At 31.3% G+C, this 8842-nt stretch overlaps 1 long non-coding RNA gene across 2 annotated transcripts; it reads left to right on the forward strand.

Annotated features, from left to right (window-relative positions):
- Positions 1 to 69: 69 nt before the first annotated feature.
- LOC111913058 (uncharacterized) lies at positions 70 to 4073 on the forward strand. 2 transcript variants are annotated; one of them, XR_006184093.2, is made up of 6 exons: positions 70 to 312; positions 1876 to 2374; positions 2469 to 2710; positions 3137 to 3214; positions 3360 to 3599; positions 3748 to 4073. It is a non-coding gene; the product is annotated as an uncharacterized LOC111913058 (long non-coding RNA). The 2 variants fall into 2 exon arrangements; XR_002857408.3 differs by lacking the exon at positions 70 to 312 and having other exon boundaries at positions 1863 to 2374.
- Positions 4074 to 8842: the final 4769 nt, after the last annotated feature.

An 8842-nucleotide genomic window follows, 5' to 3' on the forward strand; every position in this document is an offset into this window, starting at 1 on the left:
TATAACAGTTTAACCCAAATTTGAGTTTAAGAAAACTGAAAACTTTAAACCTAGTTTATTTCGGCCTCCAGAATACTATTTCTCGAACTCACCGGAAGAACATCGCCGCCCGTTAAGACCACTGTTGTCTTGTACTCTTTTCCGGTCGTCGGATTGTTCACGTCGTTCGTATCATATGCTCTCTCTCATCTTTGCTAGTCGCCGCCTCGCCGGACTGTTGGCTGTTGAAACTTGACCTCCGAATCCATTGTCGCCGGAGCCTGCACCTTATTTGTTTCCACCATCTTCGTTCTCACTTTACCACTTTACCAGGTACATATATTTGTTTCTTTCTTTTATTTTATATATCGATTATATGATTCATAGACTCATAGTCTCTAGACACTAGGGCACTAGGCAAATAGTAGAAATTAATAAAGTAAAAATTGTGCTTTTGAATTGATTAGACTATCCGTTATACCCACTACTAACCACTATAGTGGTGGGTGCCACATCATCACCACTAGTTACCACTAAAAGGTTGTGATACTCACCACTATATCCCTCTTATTTTTTGATTATTAAAATAATATATATATATATATATATATATATATATATATATATTAATTAAATTGTAGAGAGAGATGAAAAAATGTATAGAGAGATAGAGAGGAATAGAGAGAGAATGAAGCTGATTAGGTGTGGTGATCCGTGCTCCTCACCACATATGACCACGAAAATGTTCTACCACTAGCCACCACTAACACTATGAGATGGTGTTCACATTTGTGGTTAATGGCCACATAGACCACAGAAGCTCTCGTGATGACCATACTAGAAGACCTTATGACAGCACGTCTGCACACTTTTCTACTCCTCTCACATCACATATTGACATATACATATTGAATTACACATATTGAATTAATATATTAGATATACATATTGAATTAATATATATGTTAAAGTATGTATACATTATTTTATATTTATTAATTTATTATTCATGTTGGTTTATTATATTTATTAGTTTATTATTCATTATTTAGTAAATGTTGATTTATTTGCATATAAATTCATAAGAATTGTATGGTACATGTTGGACTAAGATATATATTTGTTCAAGTTTTGTAACAATCTTTATATTAGTTTTCTTGTTTACACTTTTGATATGTAATTATTTTGAACCAAATAAAACTTGCTAATATAATTTAATTATGAAGTTTTGATATATCATAATATAGTTCAATTATGAAGTTTTGATTCTGACCCTTTAGGTATAGTGCTTGTGTTCCGCCCCTATGTATATAAAGTAACTTGTACCTCGTCCGAATAAAGTTCTACAATCAACAAAGCTATTTAAAGAAAAACATGAAGGGTAAACGCGGTTCATTGTCGAAAAAACTTATGTTTGTTTGATAAAATTTGATTCATTAATGATTCAAACTTCTTCATATTTAAGAAAATAAGATTTCTTAACACTTTAGAAGCTTTTGATTCATTGAGAGGTCGTTTAGAAGTTGTATCAAAATCGTTGAATGTTGACCGATTAATATCAGACCTCTTAACGGTTCTATTCAGAGACTATCAAATAGCCTTAAACTACACATAAAAAATAAGTTTAGGTTTTAATAATTCGATTTTTAGGCTTGGTTCTGATTTTTTTCTTTAAAAAATCGAGTATTTTTAACGTATACGAAAAATCAGTAATAACTACAAAAACAGTGGGAAACGTGAAGTAATCATCTGATATTCTTATATATATATATATATATATATATATATATATATATATATATATATATATATATATATATATATATATATATATTAAAGGAGAGCACCTTTTAAGAATAGTGCCTAACCATAGTACTGTTCCTCGGGTTACCATAGGGGTTACGGGGTTTCCTTCCCGATTCTTCCGCTCACATTATCTTCCTCAGCTATCTACCCTTTTCATCCCTATCCTCTTCTGCTTCATCTGCTTTGAATCAACCGACCGCCGTTATCTTACTTCCACATCTTCTCTACTCCGATCGGTGGCTTCCAACGAAACATTGTCGTCTCAGGTTTTGCTCCATCTAACTTTCAACGATTCTCCTACCACTTATCTGCATCTTCTCCTCCCACCCACCGACTCATCGATCTTCAACATCAGACTGGTCACAATTAAGACCCAAAAACCTCTCACCACTACCGACCTATACGTCGTTGCTCACAATCTTCTCCACCGACTCACCTCAAAGCTTCCATCTTGGTTTCCAGGTCTTCGTCATACCCTTATGTCGCCTGGGCCTCTTCCTTTCGTTTTAGGGCTTTGGGGAGAGGGCAACCCTTGATGATGGTGGTGCGGACCATTGCAGACACTACTGAAAGAAAGCAATTTGATGAGGTAAATTTTCTTCCATACAGGTATACCCTCCAAATTACCCACCCCGGCTCCATCTGCTAGGCTGATTTCAGTCACATTTTTTTGGTGTTGTTAGGATTAGAAGACTGAAACGTACAAGCACCGACATCTTTTTTGTTGATGATTGCCAGCTTCTGTGTCAATTGTGAAAGAGGTATGTATGGACTTCCTTTTGTTTTCCCTCAATCTATGGTGTTCATGTGTTTGATTATTGTAACTCGATTCCGGTTGTTTTCCTTTCTCAATTTGATTCAAATTCCGTCTTCACGGTACGCTGATGAAGACGAAATTGATTACACTCCCCTGTATCCATAACAGGTTCGCTTTGTATTCCCTTTTATTTTTCCCTTCGTTTTATAAATTAAACCCTTATTATGTGTTTATTATGTGTTCGTAAAAAAGAGAAGTAATGATGAAATTAGCCTAGGTCGTTTTTTTGATTTCATTGATTTTTGAAGAGGAAACCTTTGAAACGCCATTTTCAGATGATAAGTTCATCACACCTTATGTTTTTATTGTTTCTTTCCATAATGGAGGAGTTCCAACTAGCTTTACTCAATTCAGCAGGTGGAATTTTGTTTATCAGTTTTTCATTTGTTTTTTATCAGTTTTTCGTTAGCTTTGATGATCCTTCTCTTCAAAAATAAAAGACAAGAAACACAACATAGTTGATAGTTCTTCCCAATTTAGTTCACTGTTATAAAATATTGTAAAAAATAATCTATTATGTCTATTTTTTTGTAGTAATATGAAGATGCATATTGTAGTTAAAAAAGCTCATCTTGGACCTGTAATAGCACTCGCATTTTCAAATGATTAAAGGTTTGTTTATGTTCTCTATTTGTTTATTTATTTAACTATTTATTTATTTATTATTAGTGTTTTTTTAAAATTATATAATTTTTTTATATAAATATACAGGGTTTTGGCTTCTGTATCACTCACATGTTATAAATCTAACTCATAGGGCTTCTGGATTCCCCGGACAAGTCGTTCATGGTTTTGCTGCTTTACATGAACACCAATGTTATCTCCAAACCGGATATCACGATTAGAAAGCCACAAAAACGCATTTGTTCTCCCATATGGTAAATGCTCTCGCCCGTCCGTTTACCATTTCTTCTACATTTGCAGGTTGTTCTATTGGGAAAATAGAGACAACACCGGTCTGTTCCTCCGATTCAGCTCCTGCCAACCATTCCTCCAGGTACAATTTAGAACGAGCTTTACAAAATTCTCAAACCTTTCTTCAACTTTATATGTTTTACCCTTTCGTTGCTTCTCTTCCTTTCCAGATTTGTTTTCAGCTTCTTTATAAGTTTTTTAATTGATTGGTTATGTTTTTAAATTTTCAGTAAATTGGTTAGACTTTTAATGGTTGGTTCCATGTGATGTTCATGTGGCTTTTTCGACTTCAGCCGGTAGTAAATGGTGACGGTGGATTGATTGAGTTTCAAATATGGTTATTGAGTTTTGGATAAATAAACACAACAATGGGACCATTTGTTTGTGCAAAGTCTAATTTAGGGCAATCTTATCAACAACCAATTTAGTTTTTTTTTGTTTCTTAAATTCTTTTTTTGATTTGATTATTATGTTTTAAGGGTTTTTGCTATGAGCTTGACTTTGATGCACGAATAATTCAACTATTTTTTAAGAAACAAGGCTTTAATGCAGCGTATGTCCTATGCCGTGTGATTTCCGTAACTGAAGATGTGTCGTACAAAATCCAATTGATTCAAGGCATCTTTTAAAGACACAAAAAGCTATTAAATTAATCTCCTACACTAATTGAATCAAAGCCTTGATAAATGGCAGTGCAGCAAAACCATATTTCTGTTTCACTTTTGTTTGTAAATCTATTTTCTTTATATTTAAAAAAATATTTTTGTAATTTTTGTTTTTGCATTTAGATGACATTTTTTTTATTGTTAATGAAATCGAAGAAGACGGTGGAGGGATGGGGTAAGTATGAAGATGTTCTTTCTGTATTTATTGTAGATTGCATTGTACTTTCATTTAAAACTACCTGGATATAAGATTGTATTTTCATTGTTTTCGAAAACCTATTCAAATATAGCATTTTACTTCTTTTGGTAGCATGATCTATCATTACATTTCCATTCATCCGATTGATGGAAAATTACACAGAATAGCAAAACATACTTTAATTTGGATACCAATTTATGCAATGTACTTCATTATTTGTCTCAGAAAACGAACACATTCCGCCCCGCGCAACGTGCGGGTCACCCCTCTAGTTCATTATTGGTAGGGACCGTTTTTCATAAAAACCGATTTTTTGAAAAAAAAAAAATTTACCAAATAGGTTTGGCTTTAAAATTCCAAATTTTTCTAAAATTTTCAATTTTCTAAGTACTTTACTATTTTTTCAGTATACTTTTTTTTTTTTTTTTTTTTTTTTTTTTTTTAACTTTTTGCAATAAAAATGTGTTTTTTGGTTTATTCACATCAGAAGATAGAAGAGAAAAAGAGAAAAGTTGGTATGTATTATTCATTGAAGATTTTTTTTTGTTGCTTATAAACTCTAGATAATGGTTGTTAAGATCCCAATTTTGATCATTAAGATCCTACAAGCCAAAAACGATCCCGGTCTCACTAGGATCTATATGAAACAAGATTTTGATGAGTTTTATAAGTTATAAACATATGTATAATATGGAAAAACACTAACAATTAAGAGGACACATGCAATCTATACGGATCTATGTCTTACATTTTGAAAGCAACATACATGAATAACAAAAACTAGATGAACCCTAATATAATCGAAAACATCAAGTTAGGGTTACATAGCTTTAATTTTTTGTAGTAAACAAATCACTTCTATTCATTGTAGTTGTTGGTCTTGGAAAGTTTAGCACCAAAAGGATGATGCCTCTAATGGCTTACATCCAAATCCTAAAATTAGAAGAAAAAAGGAGAGAGAGGAGGAAGGTATAATTTTGGTTCACAACATTTTAGGAAGTGTGAACCATATAATTAAGTGCCTCAAGGGTCCTATTTATAGTTTAGGTAACTTATGGACAAAACAAGATTTAAATGATTAAATAATAGATTTAATCATTTACTTATCTACTACCACGAAGCTTCTGGAAACCCTAAAAGAGGTCCCAAAACCATCCATATGATGGTAGGTTCTAGAATTGTTTTTCCTTGCTCAACTATGAACAATTACAATTCACTCGTTGCACCTTTAATTAATTCCAATTAATCATGAATTAATTTCAGATTAATTCTTAATAATAAATTAATTCTCATTTATTTCATATTAATTTATTTTCATACAAATTAACAAATTAATTAATTAACAATTGATCTCACATTAATTTATTAATCACATAATAAATTAACAAACCAATTATGTATTTCCAATTAATATATTAGTCATATAATATATTAACAAATTATTTCCTCATAATTTCCAATTATTTTATTAATAATATAATAATCTAATAAATTATCCTTTTCTCTAATGTTATTCTAATCAAGTTCTAGTTATGAGGACAACCCAAAAGGACTTTGCTTTTAAATATAAGAATATACGAATTTAGTTATGAGCTTAAACACCTTAATCCAATAGTCCCCCACTTAGATAAGTCTATAACTACAATTGCAAGTATAACCTTGAACTAAACAACAAAGTGTGCTTTCCAAAACCACTGCCGAACTCTAATTCAAATCAAACGTTGATCCTAAGATAAGTGGTCAACTATTCCTGCATTCTACAAGATATCGTATGGACATGAGATATGGATTAGAATCAATCTCATTGGCCGAGATTCTATTTCTCGATTTCCCGATTTATGACGACTGAATTCAGATTACTAATTGAACACATCAACTTACTCCGGGGTCGGCTAAGCACTTCAGATGTTGACAAAAAATCATCGAGGGGCCCAAAGATATCGTGTTTCCTATTAAGGCAAAAGGAATGAATAAACTTTGACTACATAAATGTAACCTTTACTTATCAAATCATACATGATACTATGTTTTGCAACATCATGTTACTGATGCGTTTACGCAACAACAATGCACAGCCGACTTGCAAATTATAACTTATGTATCTCTGTTTGAAGAATAGAAGATATTATCATCTTAAATTACTCGTGATAAAATCCATAAAGTAATCTTTAAGCATGGGTTTATCCAATACTCAAAATCGCTATTTTTCTAAGTACTCATGAATATTATAGCAATCTCATGCAATGTCCAGTCTCTATGAACAATCTACAATCGATTCATGATAGTCTTGATTCACTACTTACTTCCAAAAGTATAAACGACTGTGGAACTTTGAATAATAAAATTATTCAGGAAGTAAAACATGCAAAGTGAAGCACAATAATAATTAATTAACTATGGTATCATACCTACTGAATATAAATAAATCCATATTATTTAATCGGGAAATCTCCAAAAAAAAAAGTCATAAAGTTAGACCATAATTTACGAAAAAGTCTTGAACTAAAATTTATTTGCTAAAAAGCATGAATTACCGATAAAAATAGCGATTTAACCCCTTATTCCCGGTTTACCGGTTTCATTACTTATTTGTTTCATTAAAGTCTCATTATTTCACCATAATTTATGAATAAGTCCCAAACTAAAGTTTAGTGATAATTTGGCCCCTTTCTCCAAGTAAAATACATATTATCGGTTTCATTGCTGATTTAGACACCAAGTCCTTAAATTAGATGATAAGATCGATACAATGGGTTATATAATGCTGCACTTACTGTAAAATATTGATATCCATCTCATCGGTTCATTTATGGCTATGTATCTAGGTCAACAATGAAACCAATAAAATGTGTGTTTCTAGGAAAAAATGATAGGAAATGAGCTGGTGTCTGAGATGGATATATTGAGTTACATAGGAATAGATAGACAATTTGATATTTCTTATAAACGTAAAAAGTGATGTAGTTGTTGTTAGTTTATGAAATTATTGCAGTCTTCATTTCATTTATTTTATATTCCAAAAAAAATATACAATACATAAGGATATCCAATTTTATGGTAAACATAGCATTATATAACCCAACATATCAATCTTATTAGTTTATTTAATGACTAGGTGTTCAGGTCAGTAATGACATCGGTAAATGTATGTTACATGGAGAAAATGGCAAAATCATCACTAAATTTTAATTTGGGACTTATTCATAAATTAGGGTAAAATAATAGGATTTTAATGAAACAGGTAAGTAATGAAACCGGTAAATTGGAAAAAAAGGGGTCAACATTTTTACCGGTAATTTATTCTTTTTCGTAAACAAATTTTAGTTTGGGACTTTTTCGTAAATTAGGGTAAAATTTTAGGAATTTTCTGGAGATTTTCCTATTTAATCACTATAACAATTACGAATTTATTCATTGTATAATGATTCGAGTAATCAACTAATCATTTGAATTAGATAACATCAGTCATGCCATGTTATGAACATGCATACTATGCCTCTCCATGGTCCTTCCTTTGTGAACAAATAGACTGGACATTACTTTAATGATGCTCATTTCACAATTCTAAATTCTTATCATTATCTAAAATGTAGTGAAATTCCAACTTTACATGCATTGATCTCATGTGATGTTGAGGTTCTAAAGTCACAGAGACTGAGGATATTACACAATGTTCCATTGGAACTTGTTATTAGAAACAACTTCATGGTTATGAAGTCTCAAATTCAAGGTAGACTCCTTAAACACCTTTATTGCATTAAAGATGCTAACTCACATGTAGATTTTATAAGTATCTCTCATTACGGAAACATTTCTATATTTCCATATTACCAAGAATCATCTCAATCTAACGTGTCACTATGGTCCGTCTTAACAATATCATACTCCCAACTGTCCACAAGCAACTAGTCTTCGGTAAACCTCGGAATGTCCATGGTTGTTGTTTAACAACTTTAGTCACACGAAATTCTAATCTTTTTTCACACAATGCTAAAGGCAGTCGAAAAATTAGAATAAGAGAATATTATAACATATGTGATCAATCCTATATCCAAAACATATCAGACTCAACTTATTATGTCCTATACAAAGATTTGATATATGTTCAATCTCTTTCTATAATATTTCTACTAGCAGTATACCCGCACCATGCATCGAGATATAATTTTCTACAGTAATTGGATGGTTCCATCGATGTATTATTTCCTTCCGAAAGTCAACCTTAAAAGTTATTAGCTATAGATTTTATAATTTTCTTGCATTATATTGTAAATCTTAGTGTGGTTACAAGATATAATAAGTACTAAATAATGAAAAATAAATAGATTTTATGATTTCTTGCATTATTAGGAAAAAATTAGAATATTAATTTTTAAGTTTGTAAGTAGCCTATCATAACTATATGATATCTTATTCTGACTTTTGACATTGTAATATGATTAATTTTTGAAAAATCAAAGG

Source organism: Lactuca sativa, chromosome 6, assembly GCF_002870075.4.
Source record: "Lactuca sativa cultivar Salinas chromosome 6, Lsat_Salinas_v11, whole genome shotgun sequence".
In the NCBI taxonomy this organism is placed as follows: domain Eukaryota; kingdom Viridiplantae; phylum Streptophyta; class Magnoliopsida; order Asterales; family Asteraceae; genus Lactuca; species Lactuca sativa.